Source organism: Mobula hypostoma, chromosome 24, assembly GCF_963921235.1.
Source record: "Mobula hypostoma chromosome 24, sMobHyp1.1, whole genome shotgun sequence".
NCBI lineage: Eukaryota > Metazoa > Chordata > Chondrichthyes > Myliobatiformes > Myliobatidae > Mobula > Mobula hypostoma.
Genome location: NC_086120.1, coordinates 8,842,689 through 8,862,282, shown reverse-complemented (window position 1 = coordinate 8,862,282; position 19,594 = coordinate 8,842,689). Strand labels below are relative to the sequence as shown.

Here is a 19,594-nt window from a genome sequence, read left to right as displayed (position 1 = left end):
GGGAGAAGGATGCTGCTGTGTATTCTGATATAAAACTATTTGTAAGAATGATGAGGAGAATATTCTGTCATCCTGCTGGGGCCTCAGAGGGAGCCAGCAGATGCCCACAGCTACATCAGGGAGCGTGATACATGGCCGACTATTGCATTGATTTTTGTACCCACATGGCAGAACGCATGTGGGATAACGTTTAGACAGGGATTAAATGACCAGTTTAGAGGCGTTTTTGCATCCAAGGATCAGGCAGTGCAATTGGAGGTATTTAAGACGTGACCATAAGAATTGACAATCATATTCCTGAAAGAAGGCCGGAGAGATGTGGCAAGTTCACCCAGAAGGCTGTTTCTCAGAAATGCCCAATGCCTACTCCGGTTCCTCAATCTAGTAGCCAAAGCAGACCCTACAGACATTTCTGGAAAATCCCATGTAACCTGGAACAACCCGGGTCTCCCCAGTAGAGCGAGAGGGACGTATGAGGCAGAGGTATTGCTAGTACTGTGGTACAACTGGCCACTTCCGAGTCACCTGCCCCAGGTTGTTGGGAAAACTCCAAGGACTGTCCAGTGAGTGGAAAACTTTTAAGGTTAGTCTCAAGACTCTCTCCCGTTTTGTCAAGTTCTGGAGTGGATATACTACTCCTATTATCTTGGGGGAGACATCAACATTCTGTGAGAGCCTTGCAAGAATCTGGATCATCAGAAAATTTTTTGGACATCAGACTGGCTGAGAGATTCCAAATTCATAAGGTAAAGACTCTGTCATCTTATCTGTGCTACGGCCTTGGATGGTAGACTGTTGGAATATGGACATATTCTTCATCTTTCTGTCCTCTCAAGTTGACGACTGGAAGTCCTAAGAATCCAATTCATTTCTACCTTATTCATTCTCCAGCCATTCCCCTAATAAGACCATAAGATACAGAATCAGAATAAGGCCATTTGGCTCAACTATTCTGCTCCACCATTTCATCATGATGGATCCATTTCCCTTCTCAGCTCCAATCCCGCCTTCTCTTTGTATCCTTTCATGCCGTGACTGATCAAGAATCTAATCAACCTCTGCCTTAAATATTAGATTAGATTAGATTATGAGGACACACAGTCCTCTTTTATTGTCATTTAGTAATGCATGCATGAAGAAATGATACAATGCCTTTCCAGAATGATATCATGGAAACACATGACAAATCGACTTAAAAACTAACAAAAACCACATCATTATAACATATAGTTACAACAGTGCAAAGCAATACCGTAACTTGATAAGAACAGACCATGGCACAGTAAAAGTCTCAAAGTCTCTCGGAAGTCCCATCACTCACGCAGACGGTAAACCTCCGGCGCCGCCAACTTGCCGATGCAGCATACTGGAAGCATCCGACCACAGTCCGACTCTGAGTCCGTCCGAAAACTCCGAGCCTCTGACCAGATCTCTGACACCGAACGCCAAGCACCATCTCTGCCGAGTGCTTCAACCCGGGCCCCATCAACAGAAGCCGAGGATTTGGGGACTTCGTCTCCAGAGATTCTCGATCATACAGCAGCAGCGGCAGTGAAGCAGGCATTTCAGAAGTTACTCCAGATGTTCCTCCCTGCTTCTCACGGCTGTCTCCATCAAATCCGGTTTGTGCACAGTCCCCTAGTTATACATACGATATTCATGCAGAACGGAAGCGCGCGCTGTGTCGCGCCACCACCTTCTCCTCCCTCCACGGACTTGGCATCCACACTCACCTGTGGCAATGAATTCCACAGATTCATCACTCACTGGCTGAAGAAATTCCTCCTCATCTCCATTCTAAAAGGGTGCCTGTATTTTGAGGCTATGTCCTCTGGTCTTGTACTCCCCCACCATAGGGAACATCCTCTCCACATCCACTTTGTTGAGGCCTTTCAACATTCAATAGCTTTCAACAAAGTCACCCCTCATTCTTCTGAATTCCAGTGAGTAGAGGCCTAGAGCATAAAATGCTCCTCATATGATAAGCTTTTCAATCCTGGAATCGTTTTTGTGAACCTCCTTTGTACCCTCTCCAATGTCAGCATATCCGTTCTCAGATAAGGGGCCCAAAACTGCTCAGAATACTCCCCTGTGCTCTATAAAGCCTGAGCATAACATCCTTGTTTTTGTATTGTAACCCTCTCAAAATGAATGCTAACATCACATTTGCCTTCTTCACTGCCAACTGAACTTGCAAATTAACCATCAGGGAATCTTGCAGAAAGACTCCCAAGTCGTTTTTCACCTCAGATTTTTAAAATTCCTCTCCATTTAGAAAATAGTCTACCTTTTGATTTCTTCTACCAAAGTGCATGACCAGACACTTCCTGACACTGTACTACATTTGCCACTTTGCTCATTCTCCTAATTTATCTAAGTCCTTCTGTATGCTTTCTACTTGCTCAGAATGATGTGCCCTGCACCTATCTTCATATTGTCCACAAACCTGGCCACAAAACCATCAATTCCAGCATCCAAGTCATTGGCATATAATGTAAAAATAAGCCGTCCTAACAGAGACCTCTGTGGAACAGCACGATTCACAAGCAGCCAACCAGAAAAGGCTCCCTTTCAGTTTTCCCTCCTGCTAATCAGCCAATGCTCCATCCATGTTAATATCTTTCCTGTCATACCATAGCTCTTAAATTGTTAAGTAGCCTCATGTGCTGCACCTTGTCAAAGGTCTTCTGAAAATCCAAGTGCACAACATCTGATTCTCCTTTGTCTGATTTGTGTGTTCTTTCTTCAAAGAATCCCAACAGTACTGTCAGGCCAGGTTTTCCCTTATGGAAACCATGCTGATTAAAGCATACTTCATCACATGCCTCCAAGTAACCCAAAACCACTTCTTTAACAATCAACTCCTACATCTTCCCAATCAATGAGGTCAGACTAACCAGTCAATAATTTCCTTTTGCCTCTCTCCCTTCTTGAAGAGTGGAATGACATTTTCCATTCCTCTGGTACCATACCAGAATGAATTGATTCTAGAAAGATTACTACTAACGTCTCTACAACATCTTCAGCTACATCTTTCAGAACCCTGGGACAGATACTATCTGGTCCAGGTGACTTACCTACCTTCAGACTTTTCAGTTTCCCAAGAATCTTCTCCCTAGATATCGCAACTTCATACACTTCTGCTGCATAACTAACACGAAGTTCCAGCATACTGCTGGTGTCTTCTGCAGTGAACACTGATACAAAATACACAATCAGTTCATCTGCCATTTCCTTCACCCTCATTACTACCTCTCCTGCATCATTTTTCAGCAGTCCACTATCTTCTCTTGTCTTTCCCCTGCATTTGACATATCAAAAGAAACTTTTGATATACTCTTTAATATTAATTTGTGAGCTTACTTTCGTATTCCATTTTTTCTTTCTTTGTGACTTTTTAGTTGCCTTCTGTTGGTTTTAAAAAGCTTCCCAATTCTCGAACTTCCCACTAACGTTTGCTCAATGATATGCCCTCAGTTTGGCTTTTATGTTGTCTTTGACTTCTTTTGTCAGCCACGGTTCTGTCATCCTAACTTTAGAGTACTTCTTCCTCTTTGGGATGTATTTTTCCTGCACTTTCCAAATTGCTCTCAGAAAGTCCATCCATTATTACTTTGCCGTCATCTCTGCCAGTGTTCTGTTCCTATCAGTTTTGGTCATTTCCTCTCTCATGCCTCTGTAATTCCCTTCACTCCTCTGCAATACTGGTACATATATAAACAACCAGATATATAGATAGATATGTAAGTAACAAAATGAACAAACAAATAAACAGATTGATAGATAATCGGTAACAGTCTCTTGGGCCCATCTCTATATCAGAAATGTGACAGTGCATTTCTCAGGAGACAGAGCTCCAGGAAACAAACCCACACAGCCGGATTTCTCTACTTTCAGCAACAAGGGAGGTGATGTCATTAGCGGCCACTCCAGTGGGGATTTCACATTTGAGTATGATCATCCTTCCACCAAACTCTTAATGCTCCCAGCCTACCTCGTCTGTACTGACCACGTTACAATTCACACAAGTTGCAGTGGAAATATGGGTTCAGTAAAGTCAATAAATTACTTATCTAAGACAGAAAACCTGCAAACTCAGACTTGCTTTAGATTCTAGTGAGCCGGGACAGGAAAGATTACACAAGTGAGGAACATGCTTGATTTGAAATTGACAAACTCATGAATTTTGAGCATATTTCAATTAGTACCTATTTAATGAAGGAAGGGTTTACATATCCTGTGTATGACGATGGTAAATATGGATCATCATACAGTTATCTCATTCTCAGTTGTGTTTGTTACACGTCAAGCAAATTTTCACTTCCGCAATGGCAGGAATGGGTCAGAATTCAACTCTGTGAAATAGTTCACCCATTGTACAGTACTTCTTGAATGTTGATGAAACTTTGGATCAAACTCTCTCAAAGAAAGAATATTATCCTTGTGATTGGGAACAGGAAGGGTAGCTGCCCTTCACATGATGACCTTGTTTAGTTCCCACATTTCATCTATGGACATGGCCATGCTGTTGTTTTCAGTCCTGGAGATCCTGAAATCAAAACCTGGTCGCATCTGTGTGTCCTTCCTTAGACATGCCCGGGTTTAATGAATAAGGGCACACAGAAAGTAGCTTCAGATAACAATTCTATATCAGTTGTCACTGAGAAGAATAACTGCATATCCACAATTTACACATGTGTTTGGGTGGTTCAAATTTCCTCTTTCTCTGAGGTCATCAGGAGCATCTAACCCAGTGACAACTCTTCCCATGGGAATCCAGACAGTGAGAGTGGGCAGACAAGGGCAAGTTAATCCATCTCACACAGTGCTACCCTTTTCAAACAGCCAGCAATCAGGGTCACTGATAGTGAGCAGGAGTGTGGACATCCTGGCTGAGGTTTAACTTGTAATGCTGAGCAGGGACATTGGTTGTAGTAACTGCATTTTCCTCGGAAGAACAATAGATCAATTCTGGAATAGGCAGCATGATGTGGACTTTGTTGTTCTGTACATTTCAATAAATGATTATGTAAAGACACATTCTATTATATTAAATCTATCTACATATTGATGCTGTGATCAATGACATATTTCTCCCTTGGATCCATTGCCTCATTTATTGCATTGAGATCTGGTCATCCCATTATGGGAATGATGGGGAGGCTTTAGAGAGGGTGCAGAAGAGGTTTACCAGGATGCTATCCAAAGTTGAAGGCAGGTGTTATTGGGAGGGTTTGGTTCAATCTGGCATATTTCTCCCATGATAAAAGTGTCTGATATGAGATGGCATGAATTAATGGTGAGAGGGGGAATTTCAAAGGAAATTTGCAGTGTACATGTTTACACAGAGAGTGGTGAGTGCCTAGAATGCACTGATATAATTGGTAGTGGATATTAATATGATAAAAGGCATTTCAGACATTCTGAGGTAGGCACCTGAATGTTCAGAAAAGGAAGACAGATGAACATTGTGTAGGCAGAAAGGAATTGATTATTAAAGCATTTATTAACCTTGTAGCTCAAAAGGCCAGTTCCTGTTCTGTACTATTCTCTGTTCCTTTCCTATCATCACAGAAATCCAAATTTCTCCATTTCTGTTCTACTTGACGCACTATGGATTCACAGATTTATGACCTGGGTTTATATTATCTGGTGGGTGATCATTAATGAATATCAATGATACAGTGTGCTGGAGCTTCATTTTGGAGAATTGCCCCCATTGGAGTTAATTATTTCAATAGGTTCCACTCTTCCCCTTCTCCCAAAATTAACTCTACTGCTGAGTCAGTGGAGAGCACATGCCACTAGAAACAGGCAGTTTTTTAAGACACCCCAATCATCAATCGGGGCCATTCTTGAAACTGGAAGCAGCAACACACATGACGCATCACCAAATGCCACTGTCCGAGAGGGACAAGTACAAACAAAAGCGCCCTCACTGTGCATTAGCCTAATGTGTGCCAAATAAGCATAATGTCAACACAGCCAGAAAGGGACAATGAGAATTTTGAGGCTACTGGCGGGGTTGGAGGTTTGAGGAAGTTACTTGTGTCAGACCAGCTCAGTCAAAGCTGCCTTTCCAACCCTCCAGAATTTGTACAATGTATATACTTGTACAGTGATATTGGGCTAGAATTTCCAGTATCTGTACCAGAGATGACAAAGAAACTGGTCAGGATAACAGAACTCCAGAATTCCAACCCTCCAGAATTTGTACAATGCATATACTTGTATTACAATGTATCTGTACCAGAGATGACAAAGAAACTGGTCAGGGTAACAGAACTCCAGAATTCCAACCCTCCAGAATTTGTACAATGTATATACTTGTACAGTGATATTGGGCTAGAATTTCCAGTATCTGTACCAGAGATGACAAAGAAACTGGTCAGGGTAACAGAACTCACCAGTCCCAGGGCTGCACAGGTTCCCCCGTATTCCCATCTACTTCCTACAGATGCAGTGGGCTATGCATTTGGAAGATAGGTACAAGTACGCTAAGGTTGCATGTGTGGGGTGTCATGCACTGCTGATATCTCACAGCTTCAGTGACCTGGATTTGATCCTGAGCTTATCCATGTGAAATTTGTATGTTCTCTCTGTGACCATTTGTGTTTCCCAGTGATGCTCCATTTTCCTTGCATGGTGCAGATATGGGATTGGAAATTTCTCCTTAGTGCAATGAAGAACGAATAGAATCAAACTGTACTTGATGGTGTGAATGAGTAAAATGGAGATGGCATCAATGGGGTTACTCCATTGGGTGCTTCTAAGGACCCAATGTTCTGAATGGCCTCATTATGTGTTTTGCTAAAGGAACAATTGCACAGTTTCTGCTCTAGTATTTGGTATAACATTACAACAAATGAGATTTATCTTCCTCCTGTAGAAATCACTGAGATATCACTAACTGGGAACAGGTTGGTGTGAGATTTCTCAGGTGGGAGTGGTGGGTCATGGCCATTGCATTGCCGATATTTGGTGAATGTGTTTTTTTTCCAAGAAACCTGGGCTACAGTGCCTGTGATATGGGAAATTGAACCTGGATCTGACTCAACACAATGAACAAGGGAGCACTCCGGAAGGAAAACACTTCTTCCAGACAAGGACTCTGTTTAAATTGGAGTCAGTTTTGTGGGTGTTCAAACACTTGGCCAGCTCCTGACAACTCCACTAAGATGGAGTAATCTGAGTCCTTCCTTGTATTGAGCAGGAAGATTCCACGAACCCCTGCCAATCAGAACTGAGTGGGTATTTGGCTACCAACTGAACACTGGGTAGAATTGTGCAAGGAATGGCTGTGTGAAGCTATTTCAAAGTGAGATCCAGTATTGCTCAGTCATGCACAATCTTCAGTGATGTGTCATGAATTCATTAAGGTAAATTTCTACATGAACATTCATTTCGATTAAATAGATTGCACAGCCCCTTGAACCTGCTCTGATATTGAACCACATTATGGTTGATCTTCTTGAAACCTTAAAGTTCCAATACTCTTTGTTCCAAGTAACCTTTCACCCTCTTCTGAATTTGAAAGTATCAAATGGTTTTGCTTCCAAAGCCCCTTGAGAAATGATTCAAAGGTTTATGACCCTCTGAGAGGGAAACAAACTTATCTTCACATCTGTCCTAAGTGATCAGCCCCGGTCTTTTAAAAATTAGCATCTCGTTCTGGAGGCTTCTTCAAAAGGAGACATCCTGTCCATAGCCACCCTGCCAAGATCGACCAGGAGATGATGATCCAATCAAGTTCCCTCTCAGTCTTCAAAACTCCAGTGGACACAGGCCTCATCTTCCCTTACAAGATGATCTGCACATCAGAGTACAGAATCCAGTGAAAGGGGAGATTGGAGAGAAAAAGCAGGGCTCCTCCTTCCAAGAGAGGAATCTTAGGCATTGGATTTAGCTGCATTTGGAAAAGTATGGGCTTATTAGTGATAGTCGGGATGGCTGTGTGCAAGGCAGATCATGCCTTACAGAACAGATTGAGGTGTTTGGGGAGGTGACGAAGATGATTGATGAGGGTAGAGCAGTAAAAGTTGTCTACGTAAATTTGAGGAATTCTTTTGATAAGCTCCTTCAGGGTAGCCTGATGCAGAAGATCAATTCACATTGGATCCATGATGACTTTGTGGACTGGATTTAAAATTAGTTTTCCATAAAAGATAGTGTGTAATCATGGAGGGGCTGTATCTAGATTGGAAGGCTATGGCTATTGGTGTTCCGCAGGTATCAGTGCTGGAACCTCTGTTTTTTTATGACGAACTGCAAATGACTTGGATGAAAATACAGAGTGGCAGAATGGTAGGCTTGCCAGTGGCAGAAGGAATACAGATGTTTTTGTAGTATCCCAGATGTGATCTCAGCAGTGGTCCTTTCAACAGAAACACAGAATGCTGAATTCAGATAATCTACCTGGACAGGTAGATAAGCCACTTGATCCCAATGGACTGCACCCCATGGTTCTGAAAGAGGTGGCTTAAAGATTGTGGAAGTATTAGCAGTCATTTTTCAAGAATCATTAGATTCTGGGATGGTTTTGGAGGACTGGAAAGTTACAGATGTCACTCCACTCTTTAAGAAGAGAGGGATGCAAAAGACAAGAAATTATAAGCCAGTTTGTCTGCCTTTGCTGGCTGGCAAAATATTAGATTCCATTCTTCAGGGTGAGGTTTTGGGGCACATGGAGACACATAAAAAACAGGCCAAAATCAGCATGGTTTCCTCAATAGGAAATCTTGCTTGAAAAATCAGTTGGAATTCTTTGAGGAAATAACAGCAGGATTGACAAAGGAGAGTCAGTTCCTGTTTTTACTTGGATTTTCAGAGCCTATGATAAGAGCAGATGGATAGAAGGTTGGCTGACAGGCAGGAAGCAAAGTGTGAGAATAAAGAGGGCTTTCAGTCGTTGAATTCCATGACTGGTGTTGCTCTGCTGGGGTCAGTGTTGGGACAGCTTCTTTTCCATTTCTATATCAATGATTTAGATGAGGAAATTGATAGCTTTATTGGGCAAGTTTGTGGACAATACAAAAGTAGGTAGAGAGGCAGCTTGTGTTGAGGATGAAGGGAGTATGGAGAAGAACATTGGCAAATTTGGAAAATGGACAAAGAAGTGGGAGATGGAAGACATAGGGAGGTGTTTGGCCATGCACGTTAGGAGAAGGAATAAAGGTGTGGAATATTTTCTCAGCAGGAGAAAATGTTCAGAAATCAGAGGTGCAAAGCGAGTTGATAGTCCGGGTACAAAATTCCCTAACAATTAATTTGCAGGTTAAGTCAGGAGTAAGGAAGCTCAATGCAACTTCAGCATTAGTTTTGAGGGGACAATAATATAAACATAAAGATGTAATGTTGAGGCTTTACAAGGTATTAGTCAAACCTCACAAAGAGTGCTGTGAGCAGTTTTGGTCCCCCTAACTGGAAAAGGATGTACTGGCAATGTAGAGGAGGTTCACAAGAGTGATCGCTGGAATGAAAAGGTTAACGTATGATGAGCGTTTGATGACTCTAGACCTATACTCACTGGAGTTCAGAAGAATGAGGAGGGGATCAAATTGAATGCTATTGGATATTGAAAAGCCAAGTGAAGTTGATGTGGAGAGGATGTTTCCAATATTTGGGGAATATAGGACTAAGGAGCAGAGCCTCAGAATATGAGGATGTCCCTTTAGAACAGAGATGAAAAGGAAGTTCTTTAGCCAGAGGGTGATGGATCTGTTGAAGATTTTGTCACATTCAGCTGTGGAATCCATCTCAATGGGTTTATTTAAAGCAGAGGTTGATAGGTTCTTGATTAGTAATGGTGTCAAAGCATATGGGGAGAAAGCAGGAGAATGGGGTTCAGGAGGATAATGAATCAATGGGGTCGGAAAGGATAATAAACTAAACACGACAAACCAGGCTCAATGGGTCAAGTGGCCTAATTCTTCTCCTATGTTTCATCCTATCCGTCATGGCTGATTTATTATCCCTCTCATTCCCATTTTTCTGCCGTCTACACGTACACGTTGACGCGTTTACTGAACAAGAAATTGTCAATCTCCATTTTAGGTGTACTTAATAACTTGGCCAGCACAGCCAACTGTCGCAATGAATTCCACAGACTCACCACCCTCTCGCTGAAGAAATTCCTCCTCATCATTGTTCGAAAGGGACGTCTTTGTTTTCTGAGACTGTTCCCTCTCGGGGAGTGCAGCTTGGGAACATGTCGGTGTGAGGATTCTTTGTGTGATGGGAATGGTGCGTTTTGCCCATTGCAGGGTGGTGTTTTAGTGAGTGTGCTTTCTTTCTCAGGAACTCAGTGCCGCAGTGCCTGTGCTGTTGGAAATTGAACCTGGGAGTTCCCCTCCAATCTACCTTTCTATGCATGTGCAAACAGCACGGATCAAACTGCCAGCTGTACCAGGATTGCTGGTTCTCTCTTTACCTCTCCCTTTTTCACCCATCCCACCCCACTCCCTTCCCGCCGTTCTGACTCCTGGGCGTTTTTCTCTCTCATCTCACCTTCGCTATTGGCTGTTTCTCTGTCACTCCCTCTTTCTGTATCCATCCCATCTCTCCTTCCCTCTCTCATGATTTCTCTTTCTCAGAACAGACACACACTCTTCCTCCCTCTGCCACCACTCTCATGCTCCTCAAAATGAACAGCAGCAGGGAGGCAGCCATTGTTTGAAACCCCGGACTGAATCGCCCAATGGTGACTACCCCGTCCATCGAAGTAACGGCAAGGGGGTGAGGGGGAGGTCAGCAGTGGAGGGCTCTGAGCGAGTTGCTGGGGAGGGAGGGGAAGGACCAAAATCAGAACAGGGTTCGGGAAATGAAGCAGTGGCGCTGCAGATCGAGAGAGGGTGAGGGTTCAGCCTAGGAAGCATTGATCGGAGTGGGAAGGAGAAGGGAGAGAGGGCGAAAGTATGGCTGGGAGAGTAGTGGAAAGGGGACCAGCAGTTAACGTGAAGTAAATCCTGAACCACTCTGTCTCTGGACTCCTGTAACTGCATACCATCACCCAAAAGATAGTGAGGAACAGTATTTCAACTTATTACTGGGAAGTTTACATCCCTTGTGACCCAACCATTTCAGGTACCCAGATTTTCTAGTTTGTGTCAGCATTGTTAATTTCTGGAGAAAACTTATCAGCCCAGAGCGTAAATACAATTTATTCCTCTCTCCACCAATGCTGCCACAGAACCTGAATATTAGCAGCCACGTTCATGTTCATTTCCTTTACTAAGCTTCCCAAAACCAACTGCTTTGTTCTCATTTTACATCGCAGCCGAACAGTCAACCCACCACCCTGACCCGATTCTTTCCAGTATCTCCGCAATGGAACTTCCCGTCATTCGTTGCTGATATTCGGTGTCCAAGGCTCCCGGAGAGATTTCCTGAACTTCACAAACCAGAGGGAGCCGAGTCTCCTCTCTCTTCCCTCCTCCCACTCGGTATCAGAATAGGAAAAACACGAAAGATGTCGAAACACACACACGGAAATCATTCCTGCACTGATCATCTTTATTGGTAGTTCGTCACCGTTACTGTCTGTCAGTCTGCTCTTGACGACGAATCACTAAAACATTAATTAATAATTCTAATTAATCCAAACCTAATTTCAGAGAAAACCATTCACCGCCTGAAATTTCCAGAAGACAAGTACCTGTCCGCTTTAACACCTTGTAGCCTCTCAGTAGGAAAAAGAACATAATCAGCCTCGGGTACAAATATTCCAACACCACAGTGGAAACTACAGAGAGCGGAACAGAAGGGAAGTACAGTGAAGAGCGAGTGAGAGAGGTAGAGGTGAAAGATACAAGGCCATGATCTCCCGTTAATCGGGAACAAACAAGGCCGAAGCCGCGCTCTGTTTAACAGCTGGATTGTGTGACTGTTGCGGATGTTGTCGAGGCTGCTCCTTGTTGAACTGAGCAGGAGTACCTCTTCCCACTGCTCCAGTCTGCGCCGGGCACCGTCAGGTAGCTGCTGAGACTGAAGGTTTTGTCCGCGTTCTGAGTCACCCCGCTGGTTTGCACCTCACTGCTCGTCGGACTGTCGTTCACTGTCCAGCTGACGACAGGGAAGCCGATCGACAATTTACTGACCAGGCAAACTAAGGTGCCCGATCCTTTAGCGGAGATCTCCTCCGCTGATGGCCCAAGTAGTTTCACTGAAGGGTCCGGGAGCTGCTGAGCTGGAACATAAACGAGAGAAAACGTTTTTCAAGTCGCGCCATAACTCTCGTCATTTCACAGTTTGACAGAATCGCGAGTAAAAGGTTTCAGCTTCATTGAGAGGGGCCCGGAGTTTCACTGAGAGACAGTGCAGTGCCCATGGAGGACAGTACATCTTGGTCAACCCGGGAAACTAGAAATCAACTCCAACCGGTGAGGTCGGTTGGCGAGGAGTCATTCATGGAATCGAGAGACACACTGGCATCAAAGCGCCCCCACCCCCAGAGTAGTTTAAAGTGTCCACTCTCTGGGCCATCAGTGACACGTTCCTCCTCTTGCCTCCGCCCCACTCACCCATCACTAATGATCCCGCTGCTGTTGGGAGGTTAAACATCTCACAATCTGCTCTGCCCCAGTGGGCGAGGGCTCCGATTGCGGGGTCCTAAGCTCCATGGAGCGGGGCGGGGTAGGTCGCTCTCTGATCTGTGATGTCGAGTGATTCGGCTCCCACTCTCCGTGAGGGACGGGAGGTTGGCTTCTCCCCAGAATCGGAGCTCTGGCCACAGTCGGTGTAGAGACGGGGATCGCCGAACAGTGGTTCCCGGAATGGAATATCGCTCAAGGGAATAGGTGGCAGGAGAGAGGAGGCAAGGACTGGGCAGTGGGAGAGGGTCTGTTATCCGATGGTGAAAGACGAGAGTTCCACCCTCACTGGAAGTCCAGTGAAAGTCCGAGAGTTGTTTCGTTGGGGAGTTCTAAATAATAACTTGAAACGTGTCATTCTACTGTGTTGACAACCACAGCGGAATGTCCTGACCCCACTGACACCTCACACCCCACTGTGTTCCTTCACTGGATCCCTTCACGTTCCTTCCAGTAAAACCACCATAAAAACTGACAAACAACAGGAATTCTGCAGATGCTGGAAATTCAAGCAACACACATCAAATTTGCTGGTGAACGCAGCAGGCCAGGCAGCATCTCTAGGAAGAGGTACAGTCGACGTCAGGGTCTCGGCCTGAAACGTCGACTGTACCTCTTCCTAGAGATGCTGCCTGGCCTGCTGCGTTCACCAGCAATTTTGATGTGTGTTGCTAAAAACTGACAAACTAACACGACAGCAGAAATAACACCAATGAACAGAAAGTGTTAAATCATGGTTCGTCCGAAAACACACCGAAAAGAGAAATGTTTCATTAAAAGCTGAAAACAATTCACCAAACACAACTCCATCGAGTAAAACTGATGCTGGACACGAACGCGATTAGATTGTAAGTCCACATTTCCACTGTAAAATTAGCTAGGTTATTATAACGTAGAAGTTATGAATTGCTGGGTGATCGTATTTATCCGGTGGTCACCGCAGGAGATATTTATCGGACACTTACCTGTAACAAAGAGCTTGGTCCCTGGACCGAACACCCACACAGTGTGGGATTCCGGGCATCAGGAATTACCCAGGACACTGCAATCAGGCAGAAAACACGGTCAGAGGTTCCCGTTTCAGCATGAAACCAGACTTCACGGATTCCGACTGTCCCGGTCTGTGAGGGACCGGAGGGGGTGAACTCACAGCCGTATCTCCAGACTGACATTAAACGACATCAAACACTCGACAGTGGGTGACGGGATTCGGAAACATTCCAAATATGGCAAGAATGGCATTGGAAAAATAGCGTATAATGGGTAAAATTAAAGTAACCTTATGAAGAGTGAATGATGAGAGTGGTTTCATCCGTTGCAAAGATGTGAAGTGTATCATGTTTGCTGACCCCAGTTTTTGTTTTACCCTCTCTCACTATGACAAGTAGCCACTGCCCGTTGAAAACCACTTTCCGCAGTAATAGATGGCGGCGTCATTCATCTCCACATTTTTTACGATCAACTGGTAAACAGTGCCGGCGCTGTTGGCTGTCGACGTGAAACGGTCGCTGCTAAACCCAGGCCCGTAGCTTGGACTACTCCAGGAATGATAGTAGTATAGGATCCACTGTGGAACTGTTCCCGGTGTCTGCTTGTACCAGCCAACAACATAGCTATCCTTTGTTCCGATGTTACAATTCAGCGTGGCCGTGGCTCCCGGTCTCGCAGACACGGTCGGAGTCTGAGTCAGGGTTTGGGACTCCCCAGCTGTGAAAGACAGGAATTCAACTTTAACATCGACTCTTCAATCTGACCCCAAGACCCACCTTAGCAATCGTTAGCGGTGCAGATTTGCTGCCTGTACTTACAGCCCAGCCACATTGCCAGAGACCAGAAAAAAACACAGCACCCGCATTGTTGTTGCCCGTCAGCTTCCTGCCTCCCTTCTGCCGGTGGATCTGTGACTGATTGGCCACCGCTGCCGGCGGAACCCAGTTATAGAGCCAATCACACCGGGGAGAAATCCATGCAAAGCAGGGCGACTCACACTGACCAATCAGAGCGGGGATCTGAAACCCTCCCATTCGCCGCCACACGTCGCCGGGTTAATGCAGCGACACCGGCAGCATCTGACTGATCTGTTTCAAACAACTCGCGAATGAAAACAACAGGAATTCTGCGGATGCTGGAAATTCAAGCAACACACATCAAAGTTGCTGGTGAACGCAGCAGGCCAGGCAGCATCTCTAGGAAGAGGTACAGTCGACGTTTCAGGCCGAGACCCTTCGAAGGGTCTCGATGAAGGGTCCTGACGAAGGGTCTCGGCCTGAAACATCGACTGTACCTCTTCCTAGAGATGCTGCCTGGCCTGCTGCGTTCACCAACAACTTTGACGTGTGTCGCAAATGAAAAGGTCGTTCATTGTCGGACATTTTCCACTTCTGCCTTCATTTCCCTGATTCCTTCCTTTGGTCCAGAGATGTCCGTCACACCTCCAGTGACAACAGGGACAGGGACAACAGGACAGTGCAGACTTCCTGTTCCCACAACAGTCTTTCAGCCATGGAGTTCAAACCCACTCTGACAGTTTGAGGTTCGAAATGTGGGGATTTAGATCAGAATCAGAATCAGGTTTATTATCACCGGCATGTAACGTGAAATTTGTTAACTTAGCAGCAGCAGTGCAATGCAATACATAATCTAGCAGAGAGAAAAAATAAAATTATAATAAACAAGTAAATCAATTACGTATGTTGAATAGATTAAAACACGTGCAAAAACAAAAATACTATATGTTAAAAAAGTGAGGTAGTGTCCAAAGATTCAATGTCCATTTAGGAATCGGATGGCAGAGGGGAAGAAGCTGTTCCTGAATCGCTGAGTGTTCGCCTCAGGCCTCTGTACCTCCTACCTGATGGTAACAGTGAGAAAAGTCCATTTACCGGAAAGTATTTACCATGAATGTAAAAATTAGAAGCAATTAAACGTGTATTCTTGTAAATATTTTTTTCATTATGAATAAAGTTTATGTTAATATAAAACAAACCTGTACCGCCACAGTTTAGCGTTCTCCCGCTACTGGAGAGGGAGAGAGAGAAGCCGGAATGGGTGAGGAATCTCCTCATTTATTGTTGGAGTGTTTCACTGAGGGGTCGGGACGGAGCGGGGGACACATGAGCAGCAACAGCCCTATTGGTTTGCGGAACGTAATTAACGGAACTGGCAATAACGGTTATTAAACAAATTGCTTTGCAGTTATTTTTGTAAATACTTTTTTCAATATTAATAAAGTTTATTTCGATATAAAATGATCTATATGACTGAATGTGCCACTATGGCCCAATTGACTTCAGTAGAAACTGTGCCGAAATAAAAATAAATAAATTAACGCTAGACCAGGAGGGCCATTAACTGCAACTGTCTAACTAAAGGTAATGTCGATACATCGGCTTGGCCGCAGCAACTTAATACGAAATAAATACCGCTTCTGAGCAGCGTCAGGCTACTCGGTTATCTTTTTTTCCCGGAACCTGAACATCGGTAAGTAGGGGACATGGTGTTGCTCTGCTGTTGGTCAAGTGTCGGAAGACTGGAACGAGAGGAAAAGAGTAAAACACCACAAGGAAACACGAATTAGCTGGAACCTGCAATTTCGCGAGCATGATTGCCGAACCTGGTCCGGACCCGCCTGCGAGAACACGCAGACCCCGCCCAGCGGCAGAATCCGTGGTTGTGACACGATGCGACAGAAAGGCCACAAGCACAACCTCCCAGAACTTGCCGTCCTCCATCACGGGTGTGTTAGACAGCTGCAAGCGGGAGAGTCAGGACCATACAATGACGCTGGAGGAGCTGACTGACTCCATCCATTCCTTCAAATCGATCATAATTCCCGGAACTGATGGGGCCTTCTCAAGTTAAACCAAAAGGAATCAAGTTTAATTACCAGTCAAACCATAGGCGGAGACAGTCCAACGAGACAGCGTTCATCTGGGGCCAAGGTGCATAGTATACAGTACATTCAAATTAGCGAGAGAGAGAGACACACACACATCCTTACGTAAGAAAACACACGTACAGTCCATTGATGGTAAACCTGCCGGCAATACAGCCTGTCATTCCACCGATCGAACACTGGAGGGCAGCACCAACGGTAGAAGGCAGCTCTTAACAGAACACGGACTCCACGCTGCACCACCTTCAGCGTCGTCTCACCTGGACTGCAGCAGCATGCAAGCCCCCTGGCGGCCCAGTCCTTGCTACAACCGAGGCAACGCTGCTGCCTTGTGGCCTGCAGCATCTTACATTATCGACGGCCAACAGCATCTTCGATCGTAGGAGAAAAGTTCCAGATAGTCACTCACGGTTACACTGCACGCTGGTTTCGCACCCAACTCTGAATGCTTCAAGTAGCAGGCAACAACATGGTCTTGGCCCAGGTCAGCTCCTCCGAACATTCTCCAGCCCATCTGGCAGCTTCTCTTTCTCCATTTTGAGCGTCGGCTCCTTTGACACCCTGGCCTGCGGGTCCTAACAATGAACTAATAAGATAGACGGGCGGCAGCCATAGTTGTTGGAGAGCAGTATAGTTTTACGATCAGTAAAACAACACACATTTTAAAAATAAAAGTGCACCTTTGGTTGGCTGCTGAGTTCGAACGTGTTGCCATCTTACCGGAAGTCACAATGTTTGGAAATGCACAATTCCAAGCTTCTAGCTGCTGCATGTCAGACTCTATGAAGAAGGGCACCCAGAACACTACAGCCTAACTGCTAGAAGATTTTACTTTCAAACTCTCCACTTTTAAAGTATGCCCAAAGGCAAAATACTGCAGCAGCTGTAAAACTGAAATTAAAGTAGAGACACTCAACAATTCTGGGTTTCCATTGGCGAGAGAAACAGGGTTTAAATATCCGACTTTCATCAGAGACAATAATGTCTTGTTTTATATTTCATTGGTCAGTTGGGATTGTCAACTACCATATCAGACTGACCATTTAAAATGTAGTTCTGGTGGACATATCTGCGCAATGGGAACTGATTTCTAAACAGAGTATTCTGATGAGTGAATTCACAATATTTTGCTGTAAGGCTGTTTTTTTCTGGGTGAGTCTTTTGAAGGATTGCTTCTTTTTCTTTCAGTCATTGCTCATTGATATATCTGGAAAGCCCCATGCATTGGAGAATTCATTTTGCTGGCTGTAAGGGAGATTCTAAGGGCAGTTTTGTATACATCACCAGACCAAATAATTAAAGCGATGGCACTCAGTGACAAGTCTGTTTAAAGATGAATAGGTGAAATATCTGAGCATGTGGAAGGCACATTATACAATGGAACTTGTTCCCTTTTCTTGTTTGTGTGCTGTATAGGACCTTTGCCAAAGCCATTAGAAAGACAAGAGGATAAAATGTGTGACCTTGACAGACAATGGAGGGACCCAAGTGAAATGTTCCCTGTGCATGGATGGATTTACCCTCTTCTACTCGGATGTGAAGTTGGTTCACAAATTGATTGGCATGGCTAAGCAGTCAGGCTGCCAACGCAAAATGCTCACAGAGCCAGTTGCCAAAGAGCGAGGCCATGCTGTATGGCAAGTGGCCCAACTGATCCAATGTGTCCTTCATCATCGGGTTGGCTTATGTGAGGGTGCTGGGGATCTCATGCTGAGGGGCCAAAGGGTGAAATAAGAATTGACTGGAGCAGATTGGGAGGGTAAAGCAGGACTGTGGGGAAGATGCTCCTATCATTAAGTGAGAGGAACTAGCCATTTGGTGTGAGGAGTTCTCAGGGCTGCTGCACTTGGTGCAGATGTGGCTCATCCCCCCCGCTCTGCTCCTCTAGTTTGGAAATGACCCAGATTGTCCTCCAGGTCATCTGGGAATTTAAGAAGGAGCAAATAAGACTGGTTATAATGCACAAGTCCTTGGACAACCAAGGCAAAAATATTCACAATATCCCCATGTGCTGTTGCTTCAGACTGTGCATGGAGCCTAAGCCCGTGGACCCCAAGTACCATTACTGAGGTTCTATCTGTCTTGGATGTTGAGATGGATTGGTCTGGCCTTATTGACGTTGAATGTCCCAGTCAACTGGAGCTTGGTGCAGCCACTTGTAAGGGCTTGGTGGGGAAGGACAACATGGAAGGTTTTTCTGCTACGGGACAGGGAGTGGCTGGGTTTGGTGATGAAGTTCCTGAGTTATTCCTGAGTGTAGCATCCATCAGAGACTACATAAGTAACAACAGAGTTATTGGCTTTAAGGAATTTATATGAACGCTACATAATGCCTATTTAAAGAATAAAAATGCATTGCACCATTTATTCTTGTAAAAATTTTATTATAAATGAAGTTTATTTTGGAACAAAAATGCTTTGGGTCCCATCTTCACTGACCATGCCCATCTCCACTCACAGACCAAGTCCTTTGCAGTGGCCTGGCAGCATAGCCCATTGTTTAGGAGGCTTTTAATCATTCTCTTCACATGGTACCATGAGATGGGCAACAAATATCAGCTTTGCCAGTGACAGCCACATTCCAAGAATGTGGAATATCTGAGGTTGACCAGAGTCCCAGGATCTGGAACAATGCTCCTGGAGGAAAGTGAGCCCAGCTGACACTGTACCAGTGAGTTTATACATGCATTTATCATCTTACAACAACCAGAAAATTAAATGTCTGTTGAGTAATTCAGGTCATAAAGTCAGTCAGAATGTGTGCTGACAATGTCGGAACTCTAGTACGGAGGAAAGACAGAGTCCAAAGTCAAGATGACAACCAGGGTTTATTCTTAAGAATTCCAGCAGCAATATTGCGAGACATAACATTCTCTCATTTTTCTTTTTCAGTATTTTTATTGATTTCTATATAGAAGAATACAGAGTCCAAGGGAATACATATTATAAAACAAAAGAAAAAATATAATGATACCAGGTACAGTATATAGAATCACATTAACGAACTCCTTACCCTATATTCATATAGATTAGAATAATTTGTACATTGGAATATAAACAGTTTTATATAAAAAAATCTATGCCCACTACCAAAGTCGAAGCTGTTTCGGAA

At 44.5% G+C, this 19,594-nt stretch overlaps 1 pseudogene; it reads right to left on the bottom strand.

The window, feature by feature from the left end:
- Nucleotides 1–11,502: 11,502 nt before the first annotated feature.
- Nucleotides 11,503–14,442, bottom strand: LOC134337243 (immunoglobulin lambda-1 light chain-like; annotated as a pseudogene).
- Nucleotides 14,443–19,594: the final 5,152 nt, after the last annotated feature.